This window comes from Moschus berezovskii, chromosome 15, assembly GCF_049115385.1.
Source record: "Moschus berezovskii isolate FMDL1 chromosome 15, NW_MosBer_1.0, whole genome shotgun sequence".
Taxonomy (NCBI): Eukaryota; Metazoa; Chordata; class Mammalia; order Artiodactyla; family Moschidae; genus Moschus; species Moschus berezovskii.
The window spans coordinates 23,591,413-23,605,186 of record NC_142474.1 but is presented as its reverse complement, the minus strand read 5'-3'; positions in this window follow the sequence as shown (position 1 = coordinate 23,605,186).

The window sequence follows — 13,774 nt, the reverse complement described above, 5'->3', positions numbered from 1 at the left end:
GACCCAGGCTAAGCCAACAGGCACCCCCAGAAGCATATGGATCTCCAAACAGAAATGGACAGTGTTGAACATCATCATAGCAAATGCTTAGCTGGAACTTCTGACATCTGTCAGCTCATCAAATCCTCACAGGAACAACCCTAGGAGGTGGGTATTGTGAGCATTTTCATCTTTACAGAGGAAGAACCCAAAGCATAAAGCTGTTTAGTGACTTTTTCGAGAGTCACCAGGCTGAAAGTGGTAGAGGCAGTTCACTTTTAATCAGTGCACTGTCAGGAGCTCAGCCGGGCTGGAGAGAGCTGAGCCACCTGGTGTCATAGGAGCCAATTAAGACAAGTCCAGGACTTCCCTGGTGGTCTAGTGGTTAAGAATCCTCCTGCCAGTGCAGTGGACACAGGTTCGATCCCTGGTCTGGGAAGATTGCATTTGCTGGGGGAGATACTAAGCCGGTGAGCCACAACTCCTGAAGCCCACATGCCTAGAGCCCCGTGCTCCACAGCACAAGATGCCAGCACAATGAGAAGCCCGTGCGCAGCAGTGAAGACCCAGCACAGCCAAAAAGTAAAACAGAGTCCAAATGAAAGTAACAGTCCAGCTTCACTTCTGTAGAACAAGGAAGAGGCTAGTAAACTGGAGAAATGCTGACATCGCTCCCTTGCGTTTTCTGCTTGGGATGAATGGCACCATCGGGTGGGGTGGGTCAGCACCAGGGATGTTCTCACTGCTGGGGGCCTGTGAACCTGGGGCCGGAGTTGGGGATTGGGGTGGGGGTGGGTGGAGTGGGGAAGGGAGTGTAGGGAGGGCTAGGAGCAGGAAGGTCCTGAGTCAGAGTGGAGGCAAGTGTCTTTGAGGTCTCTCCTCTACCCCTGATCAGGGGGAGGCACCTGAGGAGGGCCTTGGTCAAAGTCTACCCTGTTCCTTGCTGAAGGTCTCTGAAGGAAGCTGGGCTAAGAATGTAGGATGGGCCAGGGGCTTGAGTCCTTGGCTGTGACCCCTCAGAGACTGCGTGCATTGGCGGGGCACCACGCTGGGTTGTGGGGGGCGGGCAGACTTCCCTACCAGGCCTGCCGGGGAGAGCCTTTGTAAGGCCTGTGGTTGCGCCTGAGAAGTTAACAGGTGTACACTATCCTCTGGGGCCTCCATGGTGGCCCAGCGTAAAGAATCAGCCTGCAGTGCAGGAGACAAGGATCCAACCCCTGGGTCGGGAAGACCCCCTGGAGGAGGGCATGGCAACCCATTCCAGTATTCTTGCCTGGAAAACTCCATGGACAGAGGAGCCTGGTGGGCTACAGTCTACAGCTAGTAAAGAGTTGGACAGGACTGAAGTGACTGAACACACACACACACACTACGGGCTTTCCCAGGTGGTGCTAGTGGTAAAAAATCCACCCACCAATGCTAGAGACATAAGAAAAGTGGGTTCGATCCCTGGGTCAGGAAGATCCCCTGGAGGAGGGCATGGCAACTCCAGTATTCTTGCTTGGAGAATCCCATGGACAGAGGAGCCTGGTGGGCTACAGTCATGGGGTCGCAAAGAGTCAGACACGACAGGCGACAGCACACACACATGCACGCACACTCTATATAAAAATAGATGAACGACCAAGACCTGCCCTATAGTACAAGGAACTATATTCAATATCTCCTAGCAACGCTGATGGAAAAGAACCTGACATCTATAAATATCATATGTATATGCATGCATATATATATCTCACTTGGCTGTACACCAGATATTAATACAACATTGTAAATCAACTATACTTCAATCAAAAAAAAAAAACACTTTAAAAAAGTCAGGCATAAGTTTTTGGCCAGAAGCTGGATTCCCTGTAGTGAGGGGATGAATGAGTTTTGAGGGGAAACCAAGAAAGGACGACTGGCCCGATCCCCTGACGTCATGCACAGCCGTGGTGTCTCCAGTTGTGACAGAGAGCGACCCCCTACGTGCACAGCTGTATGTGGATGCTCTCTCACTTTTCAGAGCTTCACAGGGGTGGATCCTCACGTGCACATGTGCACACAGACACACAGCAGGACTGCCCTCATCAATAACAGGACCAACTGTGTGTCCTGTCCAGAACTCTCTGTGTTAGTCAGCTTTGTCCCCGATAGCACGGCTGCATGAGAAGCACTTACAGAACTCAGTGGACCACAGCAATGAAAGTTTATCCTCTGCTCAGGGTCCTCAGGTCGACGGCACTTTGGCTCAACTCAGCTGGGCTGGTGCGGCAGCTCTGCTTCAGGTTGTGGGTCAGCTTGGTTTGGCTACAGACTGTGGATCAGGCTCAAGGATACTCCTGGGCTCTGGAGTTATCTGAGGATCCTGGGAGCAAATGAGTCAGGTCTTCACTTAAGACCTCTGCTTTCGGATGTGTGAGCGTTTCACTGGGCAAAGGAGGTCGCAGGTCCAGGGAGGGACTTGGGGAGGGAGGTAGATCCCTCCCCCACCACCTCCCTTCACCTACCCATGGGAGGGTAAGGGGAGTGGATGTGTGCTGAGCAGTAAACTAGACCATCATGCTTTTCTGTCTATAGAGGCAGGGACTGAGCTCCTGGCATTACTTTTCTATTGCTGTTGTAACAAATGGTTGCAATCTTAAATAAGGCAACACAAATTTATTATCTGACCTATCGGTAGGTCAGAAGTCTGACACAGATCTCAGAAGGCTAAAATCTAGGGGTCATCTTTACTAGAGGCACTAGAGGAGAATCTATTTTCTTGCCTCTTCCAGCTTCTAGAGTCCACCTGTGTTCCTTGGCTTGTGGGTCCTTCCTCCATCTTCAAAACCAGTAACAGCAGGTCGAGTCCTTCTCCTGTCACATCACTCTGGCCTCCTCTTCTGGCCTTTCTTCTACTTTTAAGGACTCTGTGATGACACCGGGCCCACCAGGATAATGCAGAGTAATCTCTCCATTATAAGGTCTGCTGATTGGTAACCTTAGTTTTATCTGCAATCATAATTCCTCTTTGCCATGTAGCATAACACACTCCCAGATTCTGGGGATAGTATGTGGACATCTTTAAGGGGCTATTTTTGGCTCAGCTGGTAAAGAATCTGCCTGCACTGCTGGAGACCTGGGTTCAGTCCCTGGGCTGGGAAGATCCCCTAGAGAAGGGAAAGGCTACCCACTCTAGTATTCTGGCCTAGAGAATTCCATGGACTGTATAGTCCATGTGGTCTCAAAGAGTCGGACATGACTGAGCGACTTTCACTTTCAGTTCAGTTCAGTCGCTCAGTTGTGTCCGACTCTCCACGACCCCATGAATCACAGCACGCCAGGTCTCCCTGTCCATCACCAACTCCCGGAGTTCACTCAGACTCATGTCCATCGAGTTGTTGATGCCATCCAGCCATCTCATTCTCTGTCATCCCCGTCTCCTCCCGCCCCTAATCCTTCCCAGCATCAGAGTCTTTTCCAGTGAGTCAACTTGTCACATGAAGTGGCCAAAGTATTGGAGTTTCAGCTTTAGCATCAGTCCTTCCAATGAACACCTAGGACTGATCTCCTTTAGAATGGACTGGTTGGATCTCCTTGCAGTCCAAGGAACTCCACAGTTCAAAAGCATCAATTCTTCGGCGATCAGCGGGAAAAACCATAGCCTTGACTAGACAGACCTTGGTTGGCAAAGTAATGTCTCTGCTTTTTAATATACTATCTAGGTTGGTCATCGGAGAAGGCAATGGGAAGCCACTACAGTACTCTTGCCTAGAAAATCCCATGGACGGAGGAGCCTGATAGGCTGAAGTCCATGGGGTCGCTACAAGTCAGACATGACTGAGCGACTTCACTTTCACTTTTCATTTTCACTCATTGGAGAAGGAAATGGCAACCCACTCCAGTGTTCTTGCCTGGAGAATCCCAGGGACGGGGGAGCCTGGTGGGCTGCCGTCTATGAGGTCGCACGGAGTCGGACACGACTGAAGTGACTTAGCAGCAGCAGCAGCAGGTTGGTCATAACTTTCCTTCCAAGGAGTAAGCGTCTTTTAATTTCATGGCTGCAATCAGCATCCGCAGTGATTTTGGAGCCCCCAAAAATAAAGTCTGACACTGTCTACACTGTTTTCAGTTCAGTTCAGTTCAGTCGCTCAGTCGTGTCCGACTCTCCGCGACCCCATGAATCACAGCACGCCAGGCCTCCCTGTCCCTCACCAACTCTCGGAGTTCACGCAAACTCATGTCCACAGTGGGTTGTTATTCCTCCCACCCCAAAGATTCATGTCTATCCTACAGGCAAAGTATACATTCACCTCTTCCCAAAGTCTCATCCTGTTACCACATCAACTCAAAGGAAAAGCATCTCATCTAAAACCCATCAGTTCAAAAGTCCCAAATATCATTTAAACCAGGTAGAGGGAGGCTCTGAAAAGACTTTATTCATTCCTGGACACAATTCCTTCCCATCTGTGAACCCGTGAAACTCAAAAAACAAGTTATTTGCTCACAAAATGCAGTGGTGGAGTAGACATTAGGTAAAAGTTACAGACTTTCTCATTCAAAAGGGAGAAAATAAAAGGAAAAAAGGAGTCACTGGTCCCAAGCGATTTTAAAATTCAAATGCTTTCTAGGCCTGGAATAATCCTTTGGGCTTGTATCATCACAAAGTCCTTTAAAATGGAAGAAGGGGGCAGAAGAAGAAGCTGGAGTGTTTCCAGGAGGCCATACGGGGGCAGAGCAGTGGTCGGCAGTCAAGTGGTCCTTGATAGCCTGCAAAGAATGGAGGTTAGAGGGGCAAAAGTTGTGGAAATTCTTAATTTTTGGAAATCATCCACCCAGGAGAGGGTCGCCACTGATTTGCTCTTCAAAGGGTGGGGTTGATCTAGATTATTCAGAACAGCAGTCCCCAGCCTTTTTGGAATGAAAGATTGGTTTCGTGGAAGACGGTTTTTCCACAGATGATGTTTCTGGATGATTCAAGCACATTATATTTACTTTGCAGCTGCTCCCCAGCACGAGCATCACAACCTCGGCTCCACCTCAGATCATCAGGCATTATATGCTCATAAGGAGCACACAACTAGACCCCTCATATGCACAGTTCACATTAGGGTTCCCACACATATGAGACTCTAATGCTGCTGATCCTACAGGAGGCAGACTCAGGAGGTAGTGTGAGCATTGCAGAGACTGTGAATACAATTGCCTGTCTCTTGCCTCCTGCTGTGTGCCCCCCCACCCCCGTGGCCCAGGGGTTGGGGACCCCTGATCTAGAGAATCTACATCTGCCTCCAAACTTTTAAAAGCCCTCAAATCTTGTGGGGTAGATTTATGAAACAGGTTTGTATAAAGCTCTCTAGCAGGGAGTCATTAGCCTGAGTGGGTCTGCTTCGTCCATTTTCCTCTCTCTGCCTAGGGACTGCTGCGTTCACAGGGGGGTCTCATCAGAGAATTCAGAATTTTGCACAGAAGAGATTAGCTTACTCTGGGTGGGTAGGCAGACGCATATTCAGAGGCTAAGTGCAGAAGCCAAAGCTTAAATACACAATGGTTCAGTGCATCAAAGTTTCACTATTGATCTGGGGCAGCAGGGCTGGCGGCCAGTGGTGCCTGGATTCTGCTTGTCTTACTGAATGTGTTTATGCTGGGGTGTGTTGGGGGCCATTCCCCATCATCAGAGATGTGGGACCTGCCTAGATTGGTTGAGAAAAATGCCGGGGCAGTCTAAGTGCTGCAGTGGCCCCAGGGTGTCATCTGGTGAGCACACCCAACAAGAGGAAAGACAGAGCTTTCATGGGGCCCACGGGAGGCAGGGTCTGTTCTGTGCCAATGTCAAAATTAGGGTCCCAGCTCAGGGTGGTGTCCTAGGCAACGCTGTCTCCTGTGGAGTCTTCTAAAGGGGTGATGTCACCTTAGGTGAAATCCTGTGGAGAGGCGATGTCCTTTCATCCGCTCAGGTGCAAGAGGGGAGACACCCTGAATTGAGGTCATTAGGGCCTGGTTGAGTCCAGAGTGTAGTTATAATGAGGAATTGGCCTCTGAATGACCTTGAGACATAGAGCCTTGTTCGGCGGAGGTGGGGGCGGTTGCAGATCCATTAATATTTACTCCATAGGTTAGTGTCCCCGTTTGTCTGGGGGGGCTTCCCTCATAGCTCAGTTAGTAAAGAATCTACCTGCAGTGCAGGAGGCCCCGGTTCAATTCCTGGGTCGGAAAGATCTGCTGGAGAATGGATAGGCTACCCACTCCAGTGTTCTTGGGCTTCTCTTGTGGCTCAGTTGGTAAAGAATCCACCTGCAATGTGGGAGACCTGGGTTCGATCCCTGGATTGAGAAGATCCCCTGGAGATCTTAACTGTTGTCAGGTACATGGGAAGGGGCCAGGGGCCAGGGCAGTCACCCCAGGCTCAGTAGGAGTACAGCCTGAGTGACACCACTTGTGGGGAGTTTCCAGACCATATTATTTGAGGGTATTTTTCACATGTGTCAGTTTTAAGTTATTCTGCCCCCTAATCACTGCTGCTGCTAAGTCACTTCAGTCGTGTCCGATTCTGTGCCACTCCATAGACAGGCAGCCTACCAGGCTTCCCTGTCCCTGGGATTCTCCAGGCAAGAACACTGGAATGGGTTGCCATTTCCTTCTCCAATGTGTGAAAGTGAAAAGTGAAAGTGAAGAAGCTCAGTCATGTCCGACTCATAGCGATCCCATGGACTGCAGCCTACCAGGCTCCTCCATCCATGGGATTTTCTAGGCAAGAGTACTGGAGTGGCTTGCCATTGCCTTCTCCTGCCCCCTAATCACTAGCCATACCATATTGTCTGCGGGGCTAGGTACAATTACCTCCTCTTCCTGTGAAAGTTCATAGCTATTACTGGCCCTTGTATCCTGGAATTTAGGCAAAGCTTCTGCCTTAAGCAGATTAGGATTCCAAATCAGCATACTTGGGGCCGTGGATTGGGGGAGGTGGAGCACTCTGTAATGAAAGAATCCCACCCTATTGTCTGTCCATCACCCTTTCCTGGAGTATTGGAAGGTGGCAGGAGCCAGAGAGGATGTGTAAGGGGAACCAGGGGAGGGGAAAAAGACTAGGTATCACCTTTGACGACAAGAACAGACCATTGGGGGTGTCTTCTGAGCGTTTTGCTGGGTATCTCCAAAGGGGGAGAATTTAACAAGGTGAGCATTGTGGGCAGGCATGAACCAGATGCTAAAATATTAGATGACCAGGCACTATTTTTAAATTTTAGTAGGGGTTGTTTTGAAAAACCTATTCTGTTACTCAGTGAGGCCAGCTAATTGGACAAAAGGAAATTTCCTGTTTTTTTTTTTTTTAATTATTTGTTTATTTGGCTGCACTGGGTCTTAGTTGCGGCATGTGAGACCTAATTCCCTGACCAGGGATCAAACTCAGGCACCCTGCATTGGGAACACAGTCTTGACCACTGGACCACCAGCGAAGTTTCGGAAGTTTCCTGTTTAAAGGCCCATCTCTGTGTATCTTGTAAAGTGCATTGTGAGCTTTGATCTGAATCTAGTTTAAGGCACATGTGGAAATTAGAGGGGTCCCGGAGCAGTGGCATCTCACGCTGAATGTCAGATTATCCCCACAATAAGCCCGTGTGTTGACCATGGCTTGTATATACTGAATATTGCCAGAAGGTGGCGGTACAGGCCCAATAAAATGAACCTGTCGCCAGCTACAAGGGCGTGATAGGAGGGAATGGCAGAGTATATCACTGGAAATGCTGGACTGAATAACTCACAAGCTGGAATCAAGATTGCCAGAAGAAATATCAACAATCTCAGATATGCAGATGATACCCTTTTAATGGTAGAAAATGAAGAGGAATTAAGAGCCTCTTGATTAAAGTGAAAGAGGAGAGTGGAAAAGGTGACTTAAAACTCAACATTAGTAAAACTAAGATCGTGGCATCCGGTCCCATCACTTCATGGCAAATAGAAGTTGAAAAGTGACAGATTTTATTTTCTTGGGCTCCAAAATCACTGTGGATGGTGACTGCAGCCATGAAATTAAAACACACTTGCCCCTTGGGAGAAAAGTTATGACAAACCTAGACGGTGTATTCAAAAGCAGGGACATCACTTTGCTGACAAAGGTCCGTACAGTCAAAGCTATGGATTTTCCAGTTGTCATGTATGGATGTGAGAGCTGGACAATAAAAAAGGCTGAGTGCTGAAGATTGTTTTTGAACTGTGGTGCTGGAGAAGACTCTTGAGAATCCCTTGGACAGCAAGGAGATCAAACCAGTCAGTCCTAAAGAAAATCAACCCTGAATATTCGTTGGAAGCACTGATGCTGAAGTTCCAATACTTTTGATGCAAAGAACTGACTCACTGGAAAAGACTCTGATGCTGGGAAAGACTAAAGGCAGGAGAAGGGGATGACAGAAGATGGGATGGTTGGATGGCATTACCAACTCAGTGGACATGAATTTGAGCAAACTCCAGGAGACAGTGAAGGACAGGGAAGCCTGTTGTGCTGCAGTCCATGGGATTGCAGAGTCACACACGACTGAGTGACTGAACAAGTTAAAGAATTTAAGGCTTTTCTACATATGGGAAGATGCAATAGTCTAGGCTTGCTGAAATCATTCCTTTCATATGCATCTCAGCTATCTAGGGCCAGTGCTTACAGTCACCATGGAGAGTGGCTAATGGCTGCCAGATAGATAGCATTGTTCGCCTTGGGTGCCCTCTGGGCTCAGAAATTCACATTTGGAGAGCCTGAATCTCAGATGGCTTTGACATCCTCCTTGTTTATTGATATGGCAGTAAATAACTCCATTTCATGGGGGCTTCCCTGGTGGCTCAGTGGTAAAGAATCTACCTGCAATGGAGGAGCCACAGGAGATATGGGTTCAATCCCTGGGTGAAGAGGATACCCTGGAGGAGGGTATGGCAACCCATTGCAGGATTCTTGCCTGGAGAATCCCCTTGGCAGGGGAGCCTGGCTACTTAGCATGCATACACACACTCTGTTTCATCACCCTCCGGAATCCTAGACAGAGAGTAGGAGAATGGGTAGAAAACTGGAAGACATGTGGCCAGTTTGAGTTGTGGTATGCTTTGTACTTATTGTGCCTCTGTTAGAATATTACTTTTTCCTGTTAATGTGTTTACTGTAGAAACATTATGCATATAAGTAATCAATAAAAAACACTATTCATAATTCCATATCTTTGTGTCACTTTAGGGCCTTTCTTGCTACCAGAAATGCATTTATATTATAAAAATATATTTATAATCCATGCTATTTTCTCAAAAGATCAAATGCTATGAAAGGTTATTGTTTGCTGATCTAGTTATAAGGATGTGACTAGGAGAAGCAGAGAGAGGGCAAAATGGCAAAAGAAGGGGAGAATCAGATGGGATGGGGGTGAAGAAGGAATTCATAGGGCCTGGACTCCATCTTAGGCCTGTTCATGCTGATCTTGCTCGGCCACCTCTTCAGTGGACTCTGAACTCTGTGCTTAGTGCCTATGGAAACTACAATAGAAGGATAAGACCCACTCTGGACAGGGGAATCTTGAAGATCATATCCAGGTTACTCATCGCCTAAGAAAAAACATACTCTAATCACCCTTTCCTCCAGACAGGCCATAAATTTTCTGTATCTATCGGAGTGTAAACTCGGGTTTATTGATTATTGGCTAATTGTTTGACTGTTTGAGCACATGAGCACATAGCACGTGAATGATGGGGTTATTGGGATTGTGTTTTCCTTGGTTTATGTAAGTCTCAAGGAATTTGGAGTGGTGGGTTCAGACACATACACATGGGGTATAAAAGATTTTCACAAATGCTGGTCGGGGTTCTTGGCTAAGAGGAGACTCTGCCTTGGGCCCGCCGGTGTAATAAACTGTACTCCACTATCTGCATTGTCCTTCTGAGTGAGTTTGTTTCCCAGATCGCGTGGCTACAACAGGGGTACTGAGTGGAGAAGTAGAGTGACTTCAAGACCCAGGGTCCATGGGCTGAGATGTAAGTGGCTAAAGAGAACTTGAAAGAAAAAAACCAAGAAACTTTAAAGGGAATTGTTATGAAATTTTGTTGGATAGGGGTGATGCAAAATTTCTCCCACATCTCCCCATGGCGTCTTCAGTACAACTTGTATTTCTCATGCCTCTATTGTGGGGTTGAATCTATTTGGGGATGCCCTGTATTTCATCTTTGAGAAGGGCGTGGAGCAAAAACTGTAGCTGATGGGAGCGTCCCAATGTTTTGGGTACCAGTTTGCATGTGTGCTTGGATTTTTGTTGTAAAATGGGATCAACTTATACATATGATTGTTTAAATTGCTCTTTAAATTAATAGCACATCAAAGTTATTCTCTATGACTGAAGAGAACTCTAAACTTATCCTTTAAGAAAAAAATTGTTTATTATTTATTTGGCTGCATGAGGTCTTGATTGCTTCATGAAGGCTCAGTAGTTGCCCCACAGTATGTGGGATCTTAGTTCCCTGACCAGGGATCAAACCTGCATTTCCTGCATTGCAAAGTGGATTCTTAACCACTGGACCACCAGGAAAGTCCCTGAATTTATCCTTTTTAAGAGGTGTATGCTGCTGCAGATGCTAAGTCGCTTCAGTCCGACTCTTAACGACCCCATGGACTGCAGCCTACCAGGCTCCTCCGTCGGTGGGATTTTCCAGGCAAGAGTACTGGAGTGGGTTGCCATTTCCTTTTCCCCATAAGGGCTGCATAGTATCCACATTATGAGTCTATAGCTACTTTACTTCACATTTCCCTCATCCCTGGACATTTAGGCAGCTTCCGGTTTTTCATTATTTTAAACTATGCTGTTAAGATTATGCCTGTTCACACATTTTTATTTTAAATTTATTTGGTTGCACTGGATCTTAGTTGAAGCATGTGGGATCTAGTTCTGCATTGGGAGCATGAAGTCTTAACCACTGGACTACCAGGGAAGTCACCATCCATCATTTTTAAACTACAGATTCTGGTTATTTCCTCAGAATACAGTCATTCCTAAAATTAGAGTCTCTCAGCCAAAGAACATGAGCAAGGTTTAAGGTTTTTAACTTTTAAAATATTTTTTAGAAAGGATATAGATTTCCAGAAGTAGCATTAACTGGTTTAAATGAATAAAAGACCTGTTTCTTTGTACTTGTTTTCACTAGGCCTTCTGATAGGATTATGCCAACTTTACATGATATGGCTATCACTGACTCAATGGACATAAGTTTGAGCAAGCTCTGGAAGTTTGTGATGGACAGGGAAGCCTCGTGTGCTGCAGTCCATGGGGCTGCAGAGTTGGATATGACTGAGTAACTGAACTGAACTGATATGATATGGCTGGGCACATTCAAGTCACTAACATCATTGCCTTGCTTTCAGATAGTGCTACGAATGTCAGATCTATGTATTTTGTCCATTTCACTATGCAAATGAGTACCTCATCTGTCGATCCACATGGAGGCCAAATATACGCATTCAGCTCCTTTCTGTCCCATGCTTTGTGGCAGGCATGGGGTACCCCACTCAGATCTCCCATCAGGAGAACTGCCTTGAGGATGTAGTTGGTGGAGAGCCTTCAGCTGCCATATTTCCAGATGTGTGGTAGCATTCTCCCCAAGGTCGTGTTCTCCAGGGCCTGCTCCCAGCCAGTGACTGAACCCAGTGCTTAGCCATCCCTGCCATGGGTGGGGCTCCTCTGAGGAGCAGTTCTTGTTTGGGGGCCTTGATGGTCTTGGCTGAGACTTTTCTTCAGTCTTCAGCCTCAGGCTCCTCCTATCCAGTCCTCTGTCTGTCCATCTTTCCTTTTACAGGTATCAGACAGTAATGTAGTATGAGGACTCTCCCTGCCTACTCCTTCTCGCCTCCTTTCATCACAGCTGTTCCCCCTTAATAAATGGTTTTGTGTCAAATTCTGTTTTGGCATTGGCTCTTGGAAGACCCAAGCTGATGCGCACCCCATGGATGAGTCCACAGAGCAGCCACTCCTGAAGGATAGATACAGACTCCAAACTGTTTATTGAGTGAAAGATGGGGAGAGAGAAAACAGGAGCTTTAAGTCATAATAGTCCTTCTGCTCCGTGAAGATTCTATTGTTTTACCCATTGGTCCTTGGTTTGGCCAACTGTGTTTCCTGTATGGTTTGTTAGGTTTCTGGATGGGTGGTTGCATCACGGGCTTTGCTATGAAGAAGCCTTTGACACAACACTGTTTGTACCTGTCACACATGAACATCGTTTTTTCCAGGGAGCCGCATTCCAGCCTGCAGTGTCCTGAGATCTTACGCCCACAAATTGTCCCGCCGCCTTTGGCTGCAAAGGAGAAGAAAAGATGGAGAATCCAAGGTTAGAAAAAATTGAGGGACTGCCAAGGGGTTGGGGATTTTTTTTTTTTTTTTTTGGCCCCACTATGGGCATGTGGGATCCTGAACTCTGACCAAGAATAGAACCCTCACCCCACTAGACTGCCAGGGAAGTCCCTAAAGGGGACTTTTTATCCTCAAATGTATGCTTGAGGTATGAGTCTTGAGAAGGACTCAGGAAGAGACAGAATTTCCCTTGATGGATGGCCCCTGGGAATGCGGAAGAGCTCTTTGTCTTTGCCAGCATCTACATCTTAGGAACAGCGAAAGCCTCTCATTTTTGCTGTAGTTTGTACCACAGAATGTCTGAGTGAAAAAGGGGGATGGGGAGCCAGGTCTTCATTGTCAGGGAGGCAGCTGAACACTCCGAGGGGGGCTTATGGCTATTCTTACTCATCCCACATCTCCTTTTAAAGGCGTTCCTGCCTCATGTGTTCTTAGGGAATATGAACTTGTCAATATCAATCAATCCAGAGTGGGGGAAAAAAAAAGTTGAATCATTCTCCAGAAGCATTGAAGAGAAAATAATGGTTGCTATGACAGGCTATTTTGCATTCATACACCGTTACCAAGGACAACCTTCTCATCAAACCCGCGGGCTTTGTCTCTGTTCTCTGTGTCCACCATGGGCCCACAGCCCAGCCATCTTCTGAGAGGCTTCTTCTCTGGTTCTTCACACCCATCGCCTGGCTCTCTGAATTTTCTCTCTGGCTTTTCATTCTCTTCCCCCAGGGTTTGAGCGGAGCACCTTGTTTGACATTTTATGTAAATTTACCTTCTTAAGAGGTCTCCTGTTCTCCCTGCCAGCCCTCTTGGGCATAAGCAGGTGCTCCTGAATTTCTTACCCCAGGGCTTGGTCTCTCCTCTGAGCACAAACCTGGGTCTGATCTCAGAGGATGCAAATGTCGAGAGAGAGAGACGCCTTCTCAGTGTTTTACGAGATTAGATGTAGAGAGCTCATGTAAAGGGAAAGGGAGATATTTTGAACCAGCTTGGGGCTGACTCTTGTTTTAGAATGGGAAAAAATTGGGGCGGATTGGTTTTGGTATAGGGTTAAAGAAAGTGATGGATGGATAAGGGGTATTGGGGACAGTGGTGGATGCTGGGAGACCCCCACTTTAGGTCAGAGCTCAGTGGGCTGAGCCCTGCCTACTTCCAACCTGGCTTGTGTGTCACCAGAGCAACCAGATCTGCTGGTGTTCTTGGCCCCCAGTCCCTTCACTTTTCTCCATCCAGTTTACCTGGGGTCACCAGGAATCCCAGGGCTGTAAAGACCAGGAGCAGGCGCTTCATGGCTGAAGGACTGGCCTGGGGAGTAGGTGGTGGTTTAGTGGAGTCAGGGCCCTCTACTGTCATATGCTTGGAGCTACTGCCTTTATAGGGTCTACACAATGCCAGGCTCTTGGGCAGTGAACCAGGAGAAGTCTCTGAAACCCAGAACAGACAGGTTAGATCAGAGTGTCTAATAGACTGTA